General features: G+C 46.3%; 1 protein-coding gene across 1 annotated transcript in view; it reads right to left on the reverse strand.

Annotated features, from left to right (window-relative positions):
• Positions 1 to 24279, reverse strand: part of LOC135378473 (neuropilin and tolloid-like protein 1) — a 758425-nt gene that overhangs the window by 646505 nt on the left and 87641 nt on the right. The window lies entirely within an intron of this gene.

Below are 24279 nucleotides of genomic sequence, written 5' to 3' on the forward strand. Positions count from 1 at the left end.
GCAAGGTATCAACACTGACGACGCTGTCAACGTGATGCAGACAGCGTGGGTGGCCAGAAGAAAACAAGAGCGTGACGCAGTCTCGGTTGACTACCTGATTGGACGAGGATACGCGAGGATACGCTTAAGATTGTGCATTGCGCGGCCGAGGAAAAGCGGAATGCGAAGGCGGCTTCTCGCGTGCCGCGGCAAGAATATTCCGCTCTGCATACGCGTTAGCGCGCATTTGCCGCATTTGTGTACGCGGTCTTACTGTGGATCTGTGGAAAGGGGAGAACAGTAAAATGAACCAATCCATGCATTCACATAGGCGACGTTCCCCAGAAAACCCCAGCGGAATATGCTCAAAACGTCATGCGTTCTCGTGCACTGCTAACCGCGGGAAATATCATGGGGCGCAGTCTCAAGATAATTCGTAGTAGACGACAAGAGACGCCTTCCAACTCAAAATCAGTATTCCGCCACGGTGCTAGTGTTCAATATCATATGCGATAAAACTTGTGCGTGTTTTTTTTTTTTTTTTCATTTTTCTTGCGTTTTCTTCCACTAGAATATGATGTAGATATGACAGCAAACGTCCACTGTACCGCAATTTGTGATATAGCATGGATGTGCAGGTGCATGCAATTCTATACAACATTCTGAGGACAGTTGCGAAAAAGTCCCCATCCGGTCCCGGTATCCACATTTAGAGATCCCGAAGTCACAAGATTGTAAAAACGGCTCGGGTTTCCGAACCCTAGGCAAGATAATGGAAAAACGGAATAAATATATGCAATTTTCTTCTGCGCTCTTCTCATTCTTCTCTTCTTTACGCTACAAAATTTTGATCAGCGAGAAGAAAGTCGAAAGCGCAGAAAGCGTGCACTGAGTGAATACGCTGCGTGCACGAAATGAGAGACCTCACGATCGAAGAGCGTACATGAGCGTCCCTCAAATGGAAATTCACAGGAGTCGCCGAATTTTTGTCAAGTGTGTAGCGCTGATTCTATTGCAACACTCATTTAAACTGTATATATGCGCTGTAGCGCTAGGTATAAACAGTGTGAAAAGTGCATATGATAATGACATCCCGAGCTGACTTTTTACAGCACACACTTCACGAATAGCCTCTGAGCAAGTGAACCAACTAAGTAACGGATTCATCTGAACTAGTGAGGAAACGCCAGCGATGTCTTTTTTTTTTTTCTATACTGTACTGTACTTTTCCTCCTTTCTTCCTACGAACGCACATTCCCCGCCCCCTTTCCTGAAGCTGTCAATGACGGCTGTACCTCGTTGATCTTGATACATTGCAATGAGTTTTATTCATATTATCAAACACCATTTTACTACGTAATATTTGAACTATTCTGTATTTGTTTGTTTTGTGTAGGGAGGAGTCATGTAGATTAATATCACTTCAAACATAACTGCAACAAATAGGACCGCGACGAAGAGATCAGCGATGTATCAGCGATCAGCGATCAGCGCGTCGCTTCAACGATCCTCGTCTGTCTTAATGTGGCTGGTTTAATGGAATGGCTGTTCGATCTCTTCGCTATTCTTGGCTTTTTCGATGGCCGTAAGTTATCGAGGTCATTACACAGTCGTCGTGAAAGCAACGCCACAAGCCGCCCTTCATCGTCTTCGTAGTGTCTTTCAGTTACTAACTCACCTACCCAATGCAACAAACTTACCTCTTCGCTTACGGACGAAAGCTCTCGCAGTAAGCATGCTCTGACGAAACTTTATCCCAGGTCATGTTCCGTTGCAGAAAAAGACGTCGCATTGTTATGGTTAAGGGGTATGTAGGCATACGTGACCACAAAAGCCACAAATCTACCCCCATTGCGTTCCCCGTGTTCGAAAGTATACGTTCACGAAATAGCCCAAAATACCGTTCCAGACAGCTCCCCCAAGATGGAATATATCTTCTCGCGAAGATTTAAAAACGGCTGCCGCCAGGGTCGTCTTCTGATTTCGCGTCAGTTTATGGGGTTTCCTCTTCCTTGGCGCATGCGTTGTGTTCTGCTGGCAACAACACATCATTCTGCATATCAACTCGCACTATTTACGGCATGTGTCAACAGTATGCACCGATTGAGCTAGGATATGTCCAGGATTCGCCTATTCGGCCATGTTTAAGGTACAATTGAGCGTAGCTCAATGGGGAATGCTTCCAGTTTCTTTACGTTGGTAACTTTAGTACGTTTGTGAGGCATTCCACGACAGACCCGTGCATTTAGAAAGGTTAAGAAATGGCACATGAAACGCATTTTTTCGAAGAGGAAAGACAGTGGCAGCAGTGACGCTCCTTGGTGTGTCAAGTTAACCCGCACGTTGACAATAAGAGGGTGTCAGCAGCTGACAGTGAGTTAGGACTGTAAACTAAAATGGCCCGACAGGACAGAGGTGGAAAAAGGTCTGCAGAACAGTGGTGAAGAATGCCTCTATGATGTATTTTAGTAGGCAGGATCTGTGGCTGAACCTTCTCCTTAAATTTTCTCAATTTCCGTTTTTTCATGTTTAGGTACATTTATCTCAGGAACCATTCATCCGTTTGTGATGAAATTTGTTTTGTGCATATGCTTCTTTTCAATCAATCCCGTGCAGACATTTTTGAAAACTTTTAGTAGTCCTCGAACAACAAAATAAGTTTCCGGGAAAATTGATGTTCCAAAATTTTGTGCGCAAAAAAGTACTAAAAATAAAAACTGGTCAGTTTATTGAAATATTCTCGCATAGAACTGCGCTAAAATATGTCTTGGAACTTCAGACAAAATTTCTTGACTTTTCGCGATGCGCATTTCTCAGAAAGTTTACCTCAAGTTAAAAGGGTGAGTCAGTTCTAGGTTTTTCCGCTATACATCAAGGACACACACACAAAAAAAATCAATACATCTGTGGATATATAACTTAGGATCTAGACAATACCCATGCACGGGATCAGCCAGTCAGCAGCAAAAATACAAGATCCATACGCTGTTATGTGCACAGTGCTAAATTTGCCTACATCTCCCACTCAACCCACTCAAGAAACTTCCTCGAATATTAAATTGTTTGGAAGGAAGCTATGTCTGTGTAAACAAAACACCGTAGCACTATCGGACAATATTAATTGAAATTAAAGCAGAACTGCAAAACGCTTAACATATATTGAAGAATTCCTTTCAGAATTTTGTAGGCGTGTTTCAGACAGACCACAATACGGTACCCAATGACGCAGAATTTTGCGTACTTGTCAGTATTTGTTTTCGACCGTTATGGCAAACGTCAGCGTTACGGAGTATGGCGGAACCGAGGGCACAGAGCCCAATAATCTGCAGACCATACCATACACTGCTACGGCTCCTCCACCAATTTCGCCTTCGAACGCACTCGATTACGAAGCAATGGCCGTCAGCGACGTCTGCGAGAGGTTCTTCAGCAGTTTCAGGACTATCAAATAGTGCGACAACTCATCAGTCAAAATTAACTGATTTACACAATTATCATCACGAAAGGCACCAATGTAAATTCTACGCTCAAAACCTTGTGGGCCCTCTCCGAGGAACGTTGCTTTGGCTGGGCGCTATATGCTGCTCACATGTGCATACGTGTCATTTCAGATATTCCGCGATAGCCTCGACCTTCTGCGGGAAGGGCTAGTAGTTCAGAAGCCGTCAGCGCACATGGTTGAGTGGATATGCAGGACAATGTCTTGACCTGTTGGGCATGTTAGTGAATGCTAGGGTGTCTGTAGAAGACAACTGATGTCTCATAGAGTCATAGCCCTGGCGACAACGGCTACTAATGTTCATATACTTGAAAGGAACAGCTCATTCAAACAGAATGTGTTGTTCACGGTGGCTTGCTCGCTGATGTTCGCTTTGGATGGCTATGCCTCTCATATGAGCAGTATCGGCCGAAATGGAAGAGGAGAAGAGCGAGGAGAGCATGTACCAAGAAGATAGCGTGGAAAAACAGGAGTATTCGACCTTCCTATCCCGTGTTCCCGTGTGTTCGAATTGTGCGACAAGGAATTCAAAAAATTATATTAGTTAATAGTATCTTGAGATGGGTCTTAACAAGTTACTCTGATGAGTGTTTAGTATTCTAGTGAAACACTTTCCAAACCTGAGTATTTAGCACTCTACTCAGTTAGTTGCCTGTCCGGTACTATTATTCTCGAGCATCTTGTACAACAGTGGGCTTACGACACCAACGAACTCAATTCAAGCGATAACAGAAACTGAAGAAATAGTCTCCGTACTATTTCTCTTCTTCCCCCTTCCCCCGCCCCTGACAAGCCTTCCCGAAAGAGTGAGAAAATCTACAGCTTAACTTCACAGCTGGACCCTGTCTGTGTGCCATTACAACTACAGCAACTGCAGCTTCAATGCACTCCGCGCTGACAATCATTTTCTACTGGTTTCAACTGGAGCGAAAGAAAATTACAAACTTTCCACTTCCTTTATTTCCTCTAGAGAGGGAGCTTCCCTAAATCGGGTAGAGAGCCATGCTTCTTCCCACTCTGCTTCAGACGGCGATCGCTGCCGGAGCGAAAGGGGAAAGTTTCGCGCGGCTGTCGCTTGGCGATTTTTCACAGAGAATAAACCGAAGCTAGACTGGCCCGAGAATCAATGGCCGAGCGGCCAGCTCCAAAGCTGGATTTAGGAAGCGAGAGCCTTCACGGTAGTGGCCTGAAGAAGTGACGGCGGGAAAACGTATCAGGGGTGATATTTATCTCGCGTACGCCCTGTATATAGGTTGCGATATGTAGATATATATTCTGCAAAAAACGCCCTGTGGGTTCAAACTATTTGACGGCTCTATCATTTTCTGGTCGCGGGAAAGATAACACTTTCATTGCGCTTTCTATGAAAGGAAGATCCATGACTGGACGCTCTGAAGGTTAGTGGAACAGCCCGAGCAGGAAGGAGGGCGCTTTCGGGTAAATTTGCTGTCTGTTGTATTTAGTATGAGGACATGGCGAAATCGGAAACGAAGGAATGGTCTATGTCGTGCTTACTTCACGCAGAAGGCTTACAGGAAGCAGAGCCTCCCTCTAAAGCAAAGAAAGTAGTACCAGTGCATCTGCTAAAAGATCAAAAAAGAGAAAATACATACACAGCTCTTACACGCGGATGCTGTATTCCGTACAATTCCACGAAACTCGGCCATTGTCTCGCCCTGAAAAATCCCCTTACAGAATCTTTGCAAACATGACACGAATCCGATACAAATTACACGTACCGTTATTATGACAAGAGGCACACTACATTTCAATTAATGACGACCCGGTCTTAAGAACACAACTGTGAACTGTTTTCTTTCACCTCATCATGGTCATCTCCTGCAAGTGCAAATCACCTTTCACTCACCCTGCTAAAAACACCGGTAACTAACTTTCCGAAGTTATCGTTGCTCTCTTTCGCACATTTCCATGTCTCCAAACCAACAAAGGAACCACTCCCGAGGTAATAGTTAACGCACAAATACTTCGAACATAAACTATAACGGGGACGACGCGGAAGGTGTATAAAAGTAACTCCAATTCTGCCACATCGGTGTCCTTTCAAAAGCCATGATGCCACTGCCTCCACACATTGCGAATACTTTGTCCTTCTTTTCCATTGTGCTCTCCAGGGCTTGTTGCCTCCTGTCTTTCCTCTTTTTTGTTTTCGTTTTTGCTTCCCAGCATTGTGTGCGTGGAGCAGCCCTTGGCCAAGGCGAGACCGGAGGAACAGTCTCCATGGCAACGATGAACGCTGCGTTGCTATGGGAACACCGCTGTTAATATTTGATCCCTTCACAGGAGCAGCATCTAGCTCGCTGTCTGAGAGTTCTGTCAGCTAGAAATTTCTCTTCCAATCCTTTCCGGTGCCGCCTGGCTGTCGCATTTGAAATTTTGATCCGAGACTTCTCTCCTGGGGCGCAAAAAATAAAGGCAACTTCCTCTCTTCATGGTGCTGGTGGTCATTGTGGAGAAGTTGACGTATTTGAGAGCCCTCTTTCATTCTCGGTGGGACAAAATGCGCAAGCTTTCACGAGATATCGCACTGACTGCAGGAAGCGACTGGCATTGCATTCCTCTCAACTTCAGTCGCTGTATGTGACAGCACATTGGGCAATAATCACATTATACAGTGTGCCACAAACAATACGCAGCAAGATTTAAGAGAAAATACAAGAGGAAACGTTCTTCGTCAATGAGACGACGTGAATGTTGTTAGCAGGCGTGTATCGTAGCCACCAGCACCAGAAGCTTTCGTTGCGCCTAGTTCGTGAACTTCCCATTATTAGACATTCCCTTCCCCTCTTAAAATTACGCAACCATGATATAGAACAGCATGTTTTAACTTGGATGGTGACATTATAAAGGATGGTGACTCAAACTACTTATCCCTTACACATGGCGTGCTACAAGACTCTGTTGTAGGTCCACGGTATTTACGTCAACAATCTGCCTAACTTGTGTCTTCTTCAACACGATTATTTGCTGACGACTGTGCAGTATATCGCGAAATTCGGAACAGTACTGACATGTCTAACCTTCAATCTCATGAAGTTTTTCTTTGGTGTCAGCAGTGGTGTACGGAATTGAACGTCACCAAATGCAAACATATGCGAGTCTCTCGTATATCTACCGACAGCTAGTGCTTTGTAAGCAATGCCCATCTTGAGACTGTTACTACGTATCAGTGCCTTGGTATTTTCCTAACATCTGACGTTACCTGGGATACGCACATTCAGCATATCATTAGCAACGCTAATTGAACACTTGGACACATTAGGAGAAGTGTTTCCATGGCTCCCAAAGCTTTAAACTGTCACTTTAGAAATCTCTAATCCGACCAAGACTAGGGTATGCATCACCTGTCAGGGACCCCGACCATTTGGTACTAATCATCGAACTCGAAGGTGCCCAAATCCGCGCCACTCGCTTCATATTATCCAACTATAGCAGAACCGCAAGCGTCACATCAACGAAATATACGAGGGGTCTTCAAGTCAAACCGGGACTTTCTGTCTCCTGAGTGTACAAATGGCTCGCGCTACTTCTTTTTCGTCATTTTCACACGCGACAGGCCTCCGCGTTCCCCACGTGGTAGTCCAAAGTTTGTGCAAAACAGAACACACGTGCTGGACAAGATGGCCGACAACGAGGTGAGCGCGCACATCGAACAGCGAATTGTCATGAAGTTCCTCGTGAATGAAGGCGTAAAGTCATCTGAAATGTACAGAAGACTTCAGGCTCAGTATGTCAACGATACACTTAAGTCATCTGAAATGTACAGAAGACTTCAGGCTCAGTATGTCCGCGATACACTTAGCCGCAGCAAAGCGTTTGAGTGGTGCAAACGGTTCCGAGACGGCCGTACATCAATGCAGGACGATCCCGGTCGGGCAGGCTCAGAGCCCAGTGTCAGAGTTCCTGAGAACATCCAACTTCTGGAGCGCCTGATCCTCAAGGTCCGACGATAACATGTGTCGAACTGACTCCAAAGACGGACCTTTCTGTGGAAACGTTGAACACTATCATTCATGAACACCTCCAGTTTCGGAATGTTACTGTCCGTTGGGTCCCGAGGCAGCTATCCGTGTTTGACCGGCAGAGAAAACTGGAAATCTCCCAAGAGCTAAGGTACCCTTTCGACACTGAAGGACAGCCGTTCCATGATTGGATCATCACGTGCGATGAAACGTGGGTGCACCATTTCACTCCTGAGTCTAAACGCGCATCAAAACAGTGGAAGCATCTGGGCTCGCCAGCTCACAAGAACTTCCGAAGCACCCTGTCTGCGGGTAAGGTCATGGCCACGGCTTTCTGGGACAAGGCTGGCGTTGTTCACGCTGATTTTCTGCCCAGTGGTACCATCATCAATAGTGCATATTACTGCCAGATTCTCAGGGATATGCATGAGGCGCTGAAGCAAAAGCGGCCGGGCCTCATCACTAAAGGAGTCCTCCTCCTACAGGACAATGCACTCACGCATACCGCGCATCTCACGACACGCACCTTACAGGAACTTGGCTGGGAGTTGCTGCCACATCCCTCTTAGCGATTTCCATCTCTTCAGACCACAGAAGGCGTTCCTTGGGGGCCGCCACTTCAGCTGCGAGGACGAGGTCCAAAAAGGCGGTCCGATCATGGCTGCTACGCGCCGGTAAGGATTTCTACGCTGCTGGCATCCAGGCTCTCGGGAAACACTGGGACAAGTGCATTACTGCAGCTGGAGATTACGTTGAAAAATAAAACTAATTTCTGTCCTGTAAGTTCATTTTAGTTTTGCGAAAAATGAAAAGCCCCCGTTTGACTTGAACGCCCCTCGTATATTATCATCAGGAACATTATCCACACGCCGTAAGGTCAGTAGGCTATGCCATTTTCACTCTATATATTTTCACTATCCAATATCAAGAGAAAACCTTCCCACGGCACAATCGTACACATCATTCCGCATCAACCATTAACGGACACATTGCAGGGCACACACATTCTTGAATTCATCTGTGCCAAAAACAAGTACCGACTGGAACCACTTACCATCTTCGTTTCTAGTGTTAAGCCACATCATTTTCGGAACATTATCATCACTCCCCTCTGTAATGCTTGCTTTCAGGGTACGAATAAATGAAGTGAAATTACGTAATTCAAACTGGGTCACTTTTAAAATACTGGTCTAAGAACCCAGATAGCAATTAAAACGTTCGTCAACGTCCTCAGATACATCCACCCGAGGTTTGTCCTCCAAGAAGGGACGCTTGTATGGCTTCTTTTTGTTTTTTTGTTTTTTTTCTTATCAATAGGAAAGCCGCGAAACAGAAAACACGCTCGCTGGTTTTGTTAAAAAAGAAGAAGAAGAATCCTCTAAAGAGCACACAGACCACGGCTGCCTTATACGAGCGAGTTCTTTTTTCTCCTACGCGGACTTCATTTACAAGCCAGAGTTTTAAAAAATTTAAAATAAATAAGAAGGCAGCACACCTTATTGGAAGCACCTCGGTTGAATGTTTTTTCAAGGGGATAAGGAGCGTTTCTATTGTTGGCCATGTCACGTCGAGTCTGGGCGGCACCTGGGTTCGAATGCCTGTGCCGGCTGTGCTCTCTGGAGTTTTCCCTCAGACGCTGCAGACATATGTCGGCACAGTTCCTTTAGAAGTCAACCCATGACGCACATTCCCGCAGAGCGTTACTCGTGACGCTGCCCACATCTGTGAGGCCGACAACGGTAAGCTCTTTCGTTAACACCACCACCACCACTCTTTTGCGACCACTGCTCTTAGAGGAGCCACGAGGGGATCTCAAGACCATTGCAAGCATGTCAGATGCTTTCCTGGGCGGAAATATATTCACCATGCACAGTATGAACCGAGCTTTGGTTAGATTAACACAGATATGTTAACTAAAAACCACCACGAACAAGTTGCACATCTGAACACACACAGAAGTGAACTGCCGATATGCATGCGAGCTGTGCACGAGAAACAGACGGGCCGATTCGTCGTCGTCGAAGGCTACCGGCATGCAATGAGTGGCGCTACAGTTGCCCCCCTCCCAGAAGACCGGAGCGGTCTAGCCCAGGTCACATGACGGGTCGAGGGGGGTGGCTGAGGCGCTGCGGGGTTGTAGCTGGAAGCCGCGTCTTGGAGGTAGGCCGGCTTGAGCCTATCGATGCCGACTGTTTGCTCTTTGCCGTTGACGAGGATACGGAAGGTCTTATCACCGTGGGCGATGACGCGGCAGGGGCCGGTGTAGGGGGCTTCCAAGGATCGGTGCACGGGGGGCGAACGTAGAAAAACGTGGGTGGCGGAGGCGAGGTCTCGGAGTACATAGAATGGGCGTCCGACGGATTTTCGGACCGGGAGAGGCCGAAGTTGGGAGAGGGTGGACTGGAGTCGGGCAAGGAAGTCCAGGGGCGAGTCCAAGTGGTCTCGAGGGGGAAGAAGCAGCTGCCCCGGAATTCGGAGGCTCAGTCCGTAGACCATGTCCGCGGGGGAGCAGTGTGAGTCCGCCTTGACGGCACAGCGAATACCGAGGAGTATCAAGGGGAGGTGACTATGCAGTGGGTGCGGTGCTCTTATGCCATGATGCCGGATTTCAGATGACGATGGAATCTCTCGACGAGCCCGTTGACGGCGGGATGATAGGCGGTTGTGCGATACCTGGTTGTTCCCAACATCTTGAGCATGCAGCGAAATAGGGAGGATTCAAATTGTGCTCCTCGGTCAGTTATGAGTTCGGCTGGGGTCCCGAAACGTGCGACCCAGGTGTGCAGAAAGGTGGAGCATACAGTTTCGGCGGTGGCGTCCACCATAGGAGCGGCTCGGGCCACCGAGTGTCTATGCAGGTGAGTAGGTGGCGGTAACCGTTGGATGAGGGAAGTGGGCCGACGATGTCCACGTGAGTGTTGTGAACCCTGTGATCCGGGGGCAGGAAGGCGGCAAGGGGGGAGGCCGTGTGACGCTGCACTTTCGCACGCTGGCATGGGACGCAAGACTGGGTCCATTTGCGGATATGATTCCGCATGCCAGGCCAGACGTATCGTGATGAGATGAGGTGGTGGGTGGCACGGACGCCACCGTGGGCAAGGGAGTGAAGAGTCTCGAAGACCCTGCGCTGAAGTGTGGCCGGTACGAAGGGGCGCGGCGTACCGGTGGAAACGTCACAGGCGACAGGAAGATCGGAACCGGGAAGGACAATGTCTTGGAGATGCAGGCTGGTGGAGTGCGCGGCGCGTATCTTGGTACGCTCGGCGTCCGTTTGCTGGTGTCTAGCCAGAGTGTTGGCGTCGAGAAGAAGCTCATGAGAGGTGGCCAACACTGTAAACTTTTTCACACCTTTAAAGGTGTGCGCCATGCACATTAAACCTGGTTGCCCAACATTGTACCTCCAGGTTGATATTTTACAAAATTCAGAAAGCATTACAAAAGATCAGGTGTCAGTTCAAATCTTGCTCTCATTATGTCTTGGATATAGTAGGTACGTGCTAATGCATATATGCATCGTAGCGATAATCGAGCACGTGCAAGTGTCTACAATACTGTTCAACAATGTTGAGACTTGAAAGACTGAATTTTTGGAGGACAGACAGCATGCGAGTAAAGAAAATTAGTGCTAAACCGTACTCCATTATGACGTTACCAAAATTACACCAAAAAGGGCGTGCGCCATGCACATTATTACACCTTTAAAGGCGTGAAAGCGTTTACAGTGAAGGATGTACGGCCTATTGTTCAGAGACGGCGAAATGGGACACGACAACAGGAGGACCGATGGACATATTGTCTCCCGTATGCCATGCGGCGTTTGCTGTAGGAGGTGGGAGCGCTTGGTTTCCAATCTGAGAGGGCTCCGAAGCCATTATCACGTTCGGGTCACCAGTTTGTAGTTACTGAAGCCCTACCGAGAAAGAGAATGGAAGACCAGGAGCCAGGTTAGGTCGGTTTAATCTGCGCGGCACAGAACTGAACTGCCGATATGCATGCAAGCTGTGCACGAGAAACCGACGGGCCGATTCGTCGTCGTCGAAGGCTACCGGCATGCAATGAGTGGCGGTACAGTGGTAGCCAAAGTGGTGCTGAAGGCTGAGAGGTGGTGGGTTCGAATCCTACCACTGAATATGCTGGATTATCCAGGCTTAATAACTTCGGTTAGAACCAGGGGAGTGGATTACCGGCTTATCCGGTAGACTTTCGAGACGAATGTTGGCACAGTTCCCCCTGAAGTCGGTCCAGGACACACCCACACAGTAACCCATCTGTCCTCCACTCCTTCTTGCTGTCCTCTCGCCATCTGCCCACGTCTGTACGCCACTCATAGCCAGTACTGCTTCGCGGCGCTAACGTGGAATTAAAAAAAAAGGGACTATTTTAATTTGCAAGGAAAAACGCGGAACAAAAGCCCAGGGCGACGTCGTGGGAAATAGTCCCGTGCTTGTCAAGCAACAAACAGTGATCTACGTACCCAAGAATGATTTACTGCTCCAGATGGCTACGTAGCCGACATATAGTGTTTGTATCTCTTTTTAGAACCAGTGTTGTGCGCACGCAATGTAGTTTCGCGCCATACTTGATGAACAATGCGAAGTTGGTGGCAACTTCGACACGGATTTACCGGTGGTTTATAATAATAATAATAATAATATGATGATGATGATTTCCGTTTTCATGCCGCACGAGCAACTAAAGCTATAGTGCGCCAAAACAGTGATTTGTGTGGCAAGGTAAATTAACTGCTCAATTAAAACCAAATTATCTCAGAATTTCAGGTGTAAACCACACTAGAAGGAAAGTCATTCACTTAAAAAACATTTAAATAGCCGACATCTCTAAAAAGTTGAAAGTTCTCATGTAGGGTAAAAGTGGTTCATCCCCACGCAATAGAGCAGGGTGAAAAGGCACATGATATTGATACAATTCTTTAAAATGACGACGACGGTAGTTTTCGTGTAATAGACATGTGCTTAGAATGTGCGCCATAGAGAGTTGCTCCCCACAGCATGCGCATTGGGGAGGCTTCTCTCCACGGAGTAAAAAAAACATGCGTGATGTACGTATGTCCTAGCCTTAACCGAGCTAAAATGACTTCATGAAAGCGGTTTCCCACATTGTGTGTGTGATTCCCTATGGTATCCTTAGTTAGGCGGAGTTTGTTGCACTGCCGTGTGTTCCAGTGTAGCTGCCATTTATTATTTATTGTTCTTCTTAGGACCGCCTCAAGGTCCTGAGAAGGAACATCGAAAGGAGTCATGTCGAAAGAAATTGCAGCTGTGGCGGCTGCATCAGCACGTTCGTTGCCGGGTATGCCCAAATGACTGGGCACCCAGCAAAAGTTTAAAAAAAAGATGCTTGTTCATTATTCTACTGGCAAGGCACTGCGCTCTCCGTACAAGAAGGTTCTTTGATATCTGTATGTTACATGTTGGCTTGTAGGCAATTGAGTGACTCAGTGCAAATGACTGAAGACTTGATGTGATGCTCTAAGATGTAATTGAGTGCTAAGATTACACCATAAACTTCGGCGTTGAAGATGGATAACATGTTTGGCAGGCGGTGCGATCTTGTAGAAGCCTCGGTTACCATCGCACATGAAACCCCTGTACTGGTCTTTGACCTGTCCGTATAAAAGGCTACGTGATCTCCGAAACTTTGCGTTAGTGCCAGAAATTCGTGCTGCAGCACCACAGGCGGAGTATCCTGTTTCTTATATTTTGTTAATGAAGAGTTATGCTGTGGAGGTGGCTGCCACGGGGGAACACTTCCGCTAAATTGTACAACCTGACAACTATATTCAGAGAAACCATTTGATTCAACCCCGTGTTGAATACGCTTGCCAAGCGGTGCGACAACCGCAGGTTTATGAAGAAAAAGCTGTGGTTTACAATATTAATTTTCTAAAAAAGTATGAGCGCACCTGCGACAAAAATTACCACACAAGAGAACTGAGGCCTCACGCTATCGAACAGATACATCTTCTGAGATTGCACGTCTACTGCTCCCTTTAACGCACATTGTGGACTAAGTGGTCATGCTGTAGCGTACAGGAACGTTCGGACATCTGGGGGCAGAAGGAGCCCAGTTTTGCTATGTTCTCTGTTTCATGTACACCTGGAAGAGAAACACGATTGCGCATATTTGATTTCTTTTTCTTTAATTAAATGATGGGATGAAAGGCGAGAGAGCAACAAATGTGCTTAGGTAGCTGTAGATCACACTCTTAGTGTTGTCACATGAGAGTAAGTAAAGGGTGAAAAAATTGCCCTCTTTGTAAAACTAGCTTTTTGCCTACCTATGCCGCTTCATGGTTACTCTGCAGATTCTTATCTTTTTCTTTTTAATCCTTTCTGCTCACGTTTTAGCTAGAGTCGTTCACGTGGGCGCACTTTCTCTATTGTCCGCAAAAGCTGAAGCTGAACACCTCATTCCTGTACAAAATATTCCAACAACCGTTCCTCAAGAACGACCATACTTCAGTATGCCGTCGCGCCCATTTTCGTTCAGCGACAGCATTGCACGCGCGTAGACACTGCCTATATGACCATCTTCGGCCCGTTAGCGACGCGCCAATGAATATATCCCGAGGAAAATGTTCGGAAAATCGACGCGCTGTTCACCGTCGTTGGAAATCCTAGATGGGCCAAGCCGCAAAAGTCAACGGAGCGAAGGGGAAAAAGCATCACCACCAGGGTTAGCGTCGATGTCAAGGGATGTGGAAAGTGGATCAATGGATCGGAACACGGAAAAGAACGACCCGGAGCAGCGACGCGCACGGATTCGTCGATATACATCGTACAGGAGAATCGACAAGCGCGGGGCAGGCATGTTCGATGTAGCGAAGGAACGAGGAACTCGAGAAGGTCCATAGATGCCTCGGGAAACAAAGGGACACGATTCCGATGCTGCGTCCGTGTACACTGTGCGGCGATGCATCTGAGGCTGCCCTTTGTATAAGAGAGTTGTAAAAGTACCGCTTCTCGTGCTTTTTATTTGGTACGATTTTGAATAGAGACATATGAGGCAATATACTTACTAGCGTGGTTGCAGCAATCATATCCTTTCAGAGCAATGACAATGTGAGGAGAATATATTCCCGTTCTTTTCTTTTGCACCTGCTATCAGCCAAGCAGGCAAAAACGGTGGCGTTCAATCAGTTCTTGTTGTCGTCTATAATTCTTTGACACTTCACTGCCTTGAGGGTACAAAAAAAAAAGGGGGGGGAGGGTCGCTAGCTTGTGGCTGGGAAAACTATCGAGCCCCAAACATTTAATAAGCTGACGGGAACAGTACAGATGACTAACTCAGTTAAAGAAATGCGTGGCAATTTGACAGCGTATTAGGTAACACTATGGATAATTAACGGTGATATCCTTCGACACGTTAAACGGCATCATCTATACCTATGTGGTCAAGGTGTTGTCAAAGATACATTCATTATTAAAACTGGGAAGCGCACAACACATCTCACATGCCCGAAACACTAAAGAAAGATCCGCACTCATTTCCCATACCAACAAGAAGAAAGAAAAAAGGGAGAGGGCAGATCCTCAGCCGTCCTATGTCCGCAGTTGTCTTTTTCCCCTTTATTTCTTTTCTTTTTATGGCTTCCACTTCCCACTAGATCTTCCTTTCGACAACAAAGCCTCAGAAGAAAGCTGCCTGTCACGCCCCAATAGCTTGCAGGTATCCCAGCAATTAAGAAAGTCCCAATTCTAGAACGACACAAATGTAACGCGCCGACGTAGCAAATCTCCCTCCTCATTTTTTTCCCTTTTTTTTCTCCTGGAGGGGAAATAGAAGGGATGAGCGGAAGGAAAATCTTGGGCTCAAGAATGCCAAGACTATGCTCGGAGGCGAATTCCCTCAGCCCCATCATTCCCTTCGCAACCCGTGAAACCCCTTTGCTGAGAAATAGGGAAAGAAAGGCATGGATATTTTTATTGTTAGCTCGTGTCGGCACAGAGACAGGCAAAACAGAAGACAAGGAAAGATATATGGGAAGAGGTGAATGAGAAGTGTCTTTTCTTTTCGTGGCGTGCTCTCATCAGGATTCGATTAAGAGCCGGCTTGCTTTGAAAGGGAGAGCGGCCTTTTCTCCCCAATGAGCGCGAGACTTTTCCCCCGAGAGACGCGAGCCAAAGTCATGTTCTGATGAGGAGGGAAAAGAGAAGACGCGACGATTACTGTGCCACCTTTATTTGCTGAGACAGATAGAGGATATGTATGGATGTCACTTTAGCGGGCAGAAATGAGCTACAGCGTCCCTTTTTTGATTGTCGTATGGTGTGATTGAAATTACTCGATCTTGGTTGTAGTGGGTTCGAGAGAAATTTCGGAAATTTATTAGACAATTTGGAAGACATTTGAACCAGGCAAAACTGGGATTTTCCTTAATTGCTAGCGGAACGTACAGAAACGCGTGCAGGACTTATGGGGAACGTGAATGTGTGTTGCTATGTGAACCAGGGCGCGGTGCATTGCAAACTTTACGGTACACTTCCACGGTAATAAGTAAAAATGCCGCAACGTCAGTATAGGCCCACAAGCGTTACGCCAGCTGTTGTTTCCATGCTCATAGTCCGGACAGTGAAGTGGAAAATTTAGGTCAGTTTAGTTCCAACTAGAGTAACTGACAGCGTTCCTTTGTTGGATTTTGTGTCACCGTACCATGACACCGGCAGGCAAATCGATACGCAATAACACGCCACCAATCATCCAACTGTATCACCTTGCTAGTAAGGCAAACGTCAGATTTCACAAACGCTTGGTGTCATTGCGTAGAGGCATCTTATGTGCGCAGAGCAGGATGACGGGACCACGTCAATAGCAGGCTGTGGCGGCAGTGCGCTGCCGCGTAGCCGCTATGTGGCGGAAAAGGAAGAAGTGAGACCGAGGAGAAGAGGAAGGTAGGGAAAACGGGAAGATGCAGTCTCAAGCTAGCACTCAACGGTTTAGGTGGTCTTAACAACGTACTGGTAACTTTGACTACATTACACAGTCCTTTGCGTTATCCTTTAGTACAGTGAACAGGCTATAGGGTCATTCCACATGTAGCGATCCAATCCTGTGGCTCGACCCCCGCGGATATCGCGGAGTTTTTATTATTTTTATTACGTATTCAAACGGCTGAGAAATCATTACTACACAAATATTTTCGCTGAATTCCGCGGCATTTTTACACTAGGTGGCGGTATATCAGTTGCGCTGAGTATGTGGTTTCGCTCTGGGACCCAGCGGTTCTTGTTCAGCGGTTCTTGTTCAGGCCATTGAAACCATTCAGAATAGGGCTGGTTAAGCGAGGTTAGTTAGTTGCATGTTATTCCAACTTAGTGACATCGCTTTGCGACGAAAAATTTTTCCGTCTGTGCCTGTTCCACGAAATATATTACCATAACGATAGCTTCTCGCTTAGATATCGCTTTATCTTTCCAACTACATAGATATCAAATGGCACTGACCATCGTCAAAAAGTACACATTCCATCTTGTTCAACGAAATATCATGCTTTGCTTATTCCTTTTTCTACCGTACCGCCATAGACTGGAACCACCCCTCCAATTCACTGACATCAATTTCGCCCATCGCTGAGTTCAAAAGTGTCATTAGTGATTCTGTAACATTCTAATCAACACTGTTGTTCTGATATGATTGTTATAGCTTGTATTCAGCTTTTTCTACTCTGTGTAACACGTTTATTTCAACCACCACTCCCCTCTGTAACGCTAACTCCCAGAGGGTATTTAAATAAATTGTAAATCAATCTCAGGAATTGTGTTGGGGAAAAGTGACCATAAAGGATACCTCTTTCATCCTAATTCGAGAAACTCTTATGTTCACCTGTCTTTTATGCCAAAGCAGAGACCCAGAAACGTGCTTTTTTGCTTACTGTTTAACGTTTTTTTGCTGGCGCACTGGGTGCAAGTGTAAGCATAAAATTTGGTAGTGGTGGAGCTGGCGACATGGTCAATCAGACACAAAAAATATTTCTCAGGCACTAAAGGAAAACACGATGTAATTGGGGAAATAAGAGAAAGTCTATATATTGCCGACAATTCACTGAAAAAATAAATAATTGTGGCCAGCGCGATAAGAGCAATCTATCAACGTCAACGTGAAGGTAAATGTGTAAACTTCAACATACCAAAAAGTGAAAGGGTACTTTTTGCTGTGTTTCAGCAATATTTTTTAAAAAATTAAGCATGATTACGTTAAGGGACGTAAGGTGCAGGGTTGTGACATTATGTAGTTGGGACACGGAAAAATACACTGTAGCACCAAGAAAGTTCACATTTTATTTGAGTGACGTCATAAAAGGTATGAGCCCTGGTTAGAGCAATGAGTAAAAACATTGAAGTAATTACTTTTGAGCCATTTTTGCCAACACAAACACTAACACTTAGGCCATATTGAACACTTTGCAATGCGCCCTGCGAACGTTGTATACCTTGGATTTGGCAGATAATGACTTCACACGAACCGCTCCCTTTTCCAGTAGAAAGAGGCTCAATGCAATGGAAATCGTTGGTACCTGGAATAGGGCTTGCCATCTCGTACCGTGCTTTCAATGCGCTCTGTTCTTGCAACACATCGTTGTATGATAGTGATGGTACCCAAATTGACACTATGCGCTGTACATTGTCTCGAGCCCACAAGAAAAGGTCATGAGGGGTCAATACATGACGAAGGGTCGCTGAAAACTACTGTTTGGGGCAAGTCGTTTCACTGTACCTCTAATTTCATCACAGGCTCCTTTGCCGTGTGATGTACCGAAGAAATTCCATGTCGCTGTCGAAATCTTCTACATGACAGCACATATTTTCGAAATTCTTCTTAGTTTTGTACTGAGAAGCGGCACCACCGGAAGAATATTGCAGTTTTCTCATGTGGGGGTGAGTTCCGAGAAACCTTTCTAGCACAGTTTTGGTGTAGATGCCTTGGACAGATGCATTGCCGTGGGCGAGTGACTCAGATGTCACCACGAAAGAGAGATTTTGCAGTGTTTGATTCCTCTGGTCCTTGAAGTAACCGGGTTACTTTGCCTGCGACGTGTTCCAGTAGAATGATTGTGGGGAATTCTGCGTCAGAAATGAGTAGTTTCTGAAATGTCTAGTTGCACAATAGCCTCCTCCTCAGGTTGATTAGATTTTAGTTGCTTCAAGTAGCCATACTGCGCGGAGCTGATGAAGTGATGCTTTTTTTAGAAATGCCAGAGCATAAAGGAGGTTCTTGTGAAATTCTTGTAACTGCACAGCAGATGTCTGAACCGAGTCGCGGTCTCCAGCCACCCACTGCTGGTACGTAACTGTATCACAAAACTCTGACATCACGTGGAGTTTTTCATCCAGTTTGTTCTGGGCAGTTGGCAACCACTTGCGATCAGTGCAGTGTTGTCAATGCTGCATACCATTGAACCAATTAGTTCTTCGTAGATGGTATCTATTACAGCTGAGTACAGCAACATCTTCACATTCTGATAGTAACTGCAGACACACACAGAATGCATTCCTGGGTCACCAGCGAAGACTTACCACGGCAGCCACAAGGCAGCAAATGTCGAAGATCCAGTTTTCTGTGTAGCATGGTTAGACTTCCATATTGCGAAGGCTTCAGGCTGGTGAGCATGAAGCGTTTCTGGTGTCCCTTCAAAACGTCTTTTTTTCCCGGCATGCAGCAAGATATATAATCGTCTTCGTAGAACTGAATCACAGATTGCTTCGTATCGTTGTCCATTGCGGGCTTCCTCCTGGACGTGCTCGATTCGCTGAGGATCCCTGATTTCTTCTTGATTTCAAAGGCTTTCCGGATCATATGGTCAGACGCTCCAAAATAACTTATTATTTGCTGTTTTAACAAGCACGGCGGTGCCAATGTCAAGATCACCACTTTCTTGGATTTACTGTCTTCTGCCGCAATCTTTTTCCCAGTTCTTCGAGCACAGTTCAGTAATGTTCAGCTAGTATGGGGCAGGGTTCTCTCGACGTAGACGGCTCGTCTATCCCGGCCCCCAACTTTGTTTCCAAGACCTTCCTTGCTTTGGACTCTGTTGTGCGTACCTTGACATGCGCATCGGTTTTTCGCTGCGTCAGGGCTCTTTTTCGTGTCACCGGTGTTTCGCCGAGAAGTTCCAGAGATCCATTCAGCGTGCAGGTCTTCGTTGACATTGCTAAATACCCGTACTGGATTAGGCGCTGGTTCCGTTGCACTGGATGTGCGCCCACCGTGATATTTACTAAACTCCATATAGCACTTCGGACACAATCTGTCCCCGGAAATAAGCCACAGCGATAGTGTACGCGCCGCCAATGCCGAAGATATTATATTCGTCCCGTGCACATTCTTCTTCTGTGTCCCGAAGCTCTACGCCTTGCTGGTGCAGAAATCAAGAACTGATCCTCTTGACTCAGGTCGCTGAACTTTGTTACGGAGAAAGTACGGCCGTATTTGTTGTATCCATTTGGGCAAAAAGAGCAGAGCGTACTGCCACTCACATTGGTTGACGTAGATGCTACCGCAATGGCCACTCGTGCGGAGGAGAGAGCTCCCGAGGCAAGGTAAACAAGCGCAGTCATCACTCGGTAGAATGACTGTTCAGAAGCCGGCAAACTCTTGAAGGCTGCGGCATTCCCGTAATAGCCGCAAAAGCCAGAAACGTCGCGACCATGAAGGTCACTCACACGTTTTGGGAAGTTGGGGAAGTAGGGACAGTCGGTTACGGCAAAAAAAAAAAAAAATCAGACGCTTGCACGAAGGAGTAAAAATCGTTACATATCCTATGTAAGAATGTTTCTTGGTTGACAGCAAGGAAATAACTTACGAAGGCTACGAATGCCAACATACAGGGAAGATGCCTGAGCGTTGGAGTTGGTGTTGGCGAAAATGGAAATCGAAAGTAATTATCCAAATATTTTACTCAGTGCTCTAACGAGGGCTGATAACTTTTATGAGATTATTTAAATAAAAAAAGTGAACATTTTGTGAAGCTAACTGAAGAAGAGAAGAAGAAAAGTGAAGGTTTTGGTACCTTAAACGCAAGCATCAAGGTCACTAATTATCAGCCCCTACAATGAAAACACTTTTTGGTACTACTGTGTAATTTTCCGTGTCCCAGCGACATAATGTCACAACCTCACGTCCCTTGCCGTAGCCATACGTCATTCAAAAATTATTGCTGAAAAACGATAAAAAGTACCATTTCAATTTTTTGTTAGGTTGAAGTTTACACATTTGCTTTAATTCGCGTTGATAGATTGCTCGTATCGCGTTGGTCATATTTATTTATGTTTCGGTGAATTGTGGGGAATTTCTAAAATTCGTAATATTTCCCAAACCATATCGGGTTTTCTTTCAGTGCCCGAGAGAGATTTTTATTTCTCTGATTGACCATATCGCCAGCTCCACCGCTACCAACTTTTATGCTTATAGATGCATCCAGTGCGCCAGCAAAAAAATTAAATATTAAGCAAAAACAAGCGTTTCTTGGTCTGTAATTCGGAATAAAAGACGCATGAAAATTAGGGTTTCTCGACTTGGGATGAAAGAGGCATCCTTTGTGGTCGCTTGGTCGTTTGCAGATTTAAAAATACCTTCGCCGTTTTTTGTGGTGAAGTCGGCAATTGAACCGGGGTGACGCTGATATAAACCATTTAGAAATAAAACGTTGAAAAATAAATCTCTTAAAATCCAACTTCCAAAATAAAAAAATGCCAACGTAGTCAAAATAAACACAGAAAAATAAACTTAGCAAAATCAATGCGACGAACTAAATATTTCAAAATCCATCCTCTCTAACTGGTGGACAGCCGAAGATTTCTACGTCAACTTCGGAAAATAGTACTCTCGTCACTCTTGGAATGAGCAATTATCTCAAAACCACAATTTTTATCTACTGGAAGTGTATTGTGTTCACATTCTCCGTGACTACCTAATTGGTGTATTTGTATTTCTACTCCAAGCGAGAACAGTAAAGAAGGGGACGGATTGGAAGCGTCAGCTAGCTTGAACCCACGTGTAGCCGTCCATGCCTCTACCGCTTCCACTTGCCATGACTACGTATAGGCTGCATACCCCTGAGGATGTGGAGAAACGAAGAGAACGAACAACGAAACGTACCACACTAATCCCTTTATGTCACGAGGCCTTCCAGCATATATAAGAATGACATTGTTTTACTAGCTCAATTCTGTAATGTGTGTGTTATTCTTGTATTCATGCGAATCGTCGTCTAACTTTCACACTAGATATTTCGATTTCCTAAACTACTACTCCAAGAAAAGTTAATTATGGAAGAGATGTGAATAGAGAACGTCAATATTGTGGGATTCGTTCAGCAGAACATTGTATTGCCCATAGACAAACGTACGGCAGAGTACCCCGCTAGGCATAGCTATGATTTGTTTTGACATTGTGGATTTTAAGAACGTGGATACCTTAATGGTTTATTTCAGCAGATGGATGTTGACGGGCGGATTTCGTAATGTTTCACTTTTAAGTGTTTATTTCACCATGCAGCAATTGCACCTCATCTTCAAAGCGATTCCTGACATTTAGTGGACCAACGTAAAAATGCCGCCGAATTCAGGGAAAATACTTCTGGAGTATTTCTCGACCGTTTGAACAAACATTAACAAATCATCGATATCCTCGGGAGTTCAGCGTCGCGGTTGGATCGCTTCATGTGGAATGACCCGATAGTAGTCGTACGGTACATATCCTAGAAGATACACGCAAGAAAATGTTAAAGTGGAAGTGTTGTCTTGTAGAGGTCGTCTCGACGTTGTCACAGGTACAAGCAGAGTTTACCAGCGGCATAGCCGAGCGGATTAAGGCGCCCCGCTCGTTGCTGGTAGCCAAGGTCGCGCTGGAGACTAGGAGGTGGTGAGTTCGGATCCTACTGCCGGCTGTGCTGTCTGATGTTTTCCTTAGGTTTTTCGAGGACTTTGCACACCGCACAAATCATTTTCTGTGATCTGATTAACAAAGCCCAATTTCAACAAAATGCCCTGAAAAGTTAGCATTACGCAGATGGCAAGAACTGCGACCCACCGCTCTCGCTGTCGCCTTTGCGTACGTAAGGGATATCGTTGGTGGTTCTGCACACGCGCAGGACACAAGCAGAGCTTTGCGTATTGCGGAGAACCAACACGCTATCCCTTACGTACGCAAAGGTGACAGCGTACGTTATACTAAAACTCACTGATGGCGAGTTTTAGTGTATCGTACGCTATCGCCTTTGCGTAATTAAGGGATAGCATTGGTGGTTCTGCACACGCGTGGAATATAAAGAGCTTTGCGCATTGCGCATAACCGCCATGCAGCGCATCCGAGTCATAACCGCCACGGAAACGTGCCAAACTTCACTTAAAAGAGTGTACGGGCAGCAATAAATCTTCTCTTGGGAGTAAGCAGTTGTTCGTGTCTGTTGTTCTTTCTTCTCGTCTTTTGCAGCATGTGCTTCAGCCACGTGCCAAACGTTTTTGGTTACACGTAAGCGTCGCGAAGCAACTGTGGTTATGAGCAGGGTACAGACCTGGACGATGGAGAGAGGACAGCAGGAAGGAGTGGGGGACAGGGGCTCCTGCGCCGACTTCAGGGGGAACTGTATCGACATTCGTCTGTAGAGTCTGCCGGAAAAACCAGAGAAAGCCTCAGACAGCACCTCCGGCGCAGGGATTCGAACCTCCCAGTCCCGGTGTGGAAACCGATCATCCTAGCCACTGTGGCAGGGCAGCTTTTACCTTTTAAGAGACTGTACACGCAGCAATTAATCTTCAGTAGGGAGTAAGCAGTAGTCCGTGTCTGTTGTCCTTCGGTCCTTACCCTTCCCTTGTCTTGTATGTACCTGCTGCTATTTCTTACGCAAGTCTCTCTGCGGATCCTTGTATTTCCAAAGTTAGCTGTGTTTTGACGTGGGAGCCTGCACCGCGGGTAGATCCACAGGGAGGAGAAAACTAGACAGCCTCTTATCCGCTCGCATAACGTTCACTCTGGGATGGTCACGTGAGAGCGAAGATGACGGTCAACAGGAGGCCCCTGCCGAAGCCTACGTTTGAACGGCCTCGTAACGCGACATTGCTGTCACATGACGACGCGCGTGCGTCTCTGTGCGCGGGAATGGACCTTCTTCACATTCGCATCATATCCTAGCGGCTCTCCAGCGAACCGTCCTCGGTGCACCCTCCCACGTACACGAAGTCATCAACCTGACCGTGACACAGCACGGGAGCCCACGATATTTCGCAATACAGCCCGAAAAATGTTGCTCCCCCTGCGAGTTTGCTAGTTTGTAGCCAAGGCTGTTAGGGTATTTCCTGCGTGCCAGCTGGGTACACCTGGCGCGAGACAACCTGGCATAGGTTCAAGATCCTGCTTTGCGTGCTCCGCGAGGCGCCGGCCAACGTCTTGCGGAGACCCCGCTAACGTACTTCGCGGCCATTGACGGCTCGATTTAAAGCATGGTTAACACAATACTCTCGGTTCACGAGACTCGTTTCTGTATTGCTGCGACGTCTATCTAACGAGGAGTGCTAGCGACCTGCGCTCGGACTAGAAATAGGAAAAACGAAGGAAACGGTGTTTGTACTAGTGAAACAAATGTGCGCAATTGAGCGTGCGAAGTATAATGGAGGTTCATTGCTACTCTACTTTTGTGGGAGAGGTCAGAGAGGGACGATTTAGTGTGATTAGTTTTAGGACTTTAGTGGGACAGGGACACTGCGAAAAGATTGCGTTACGGAGAAAATGCACATCAGTTTTTTGTTTTGTTTTTCTTGTTTGTTTTTTTTGCGTTTCGAGGTTTTGGAATGTGTTAATAAAATG

This window comes from Ornithodoros turicata, chromosome 1 (genome assembly GCF_037126465.1).
Source record: "Ornithodoros turicata isolate Travis chromosome 1, ASM3712646v1, whole genome shotgun sequence".
Taxonomy (NCBI): domain Eukaryota; kingdom Metazoa; phylum Arthropoda; class Arachnida; order Ixodida; family Argasidae; genus Ornithodoros; species Ornithodoros turicata.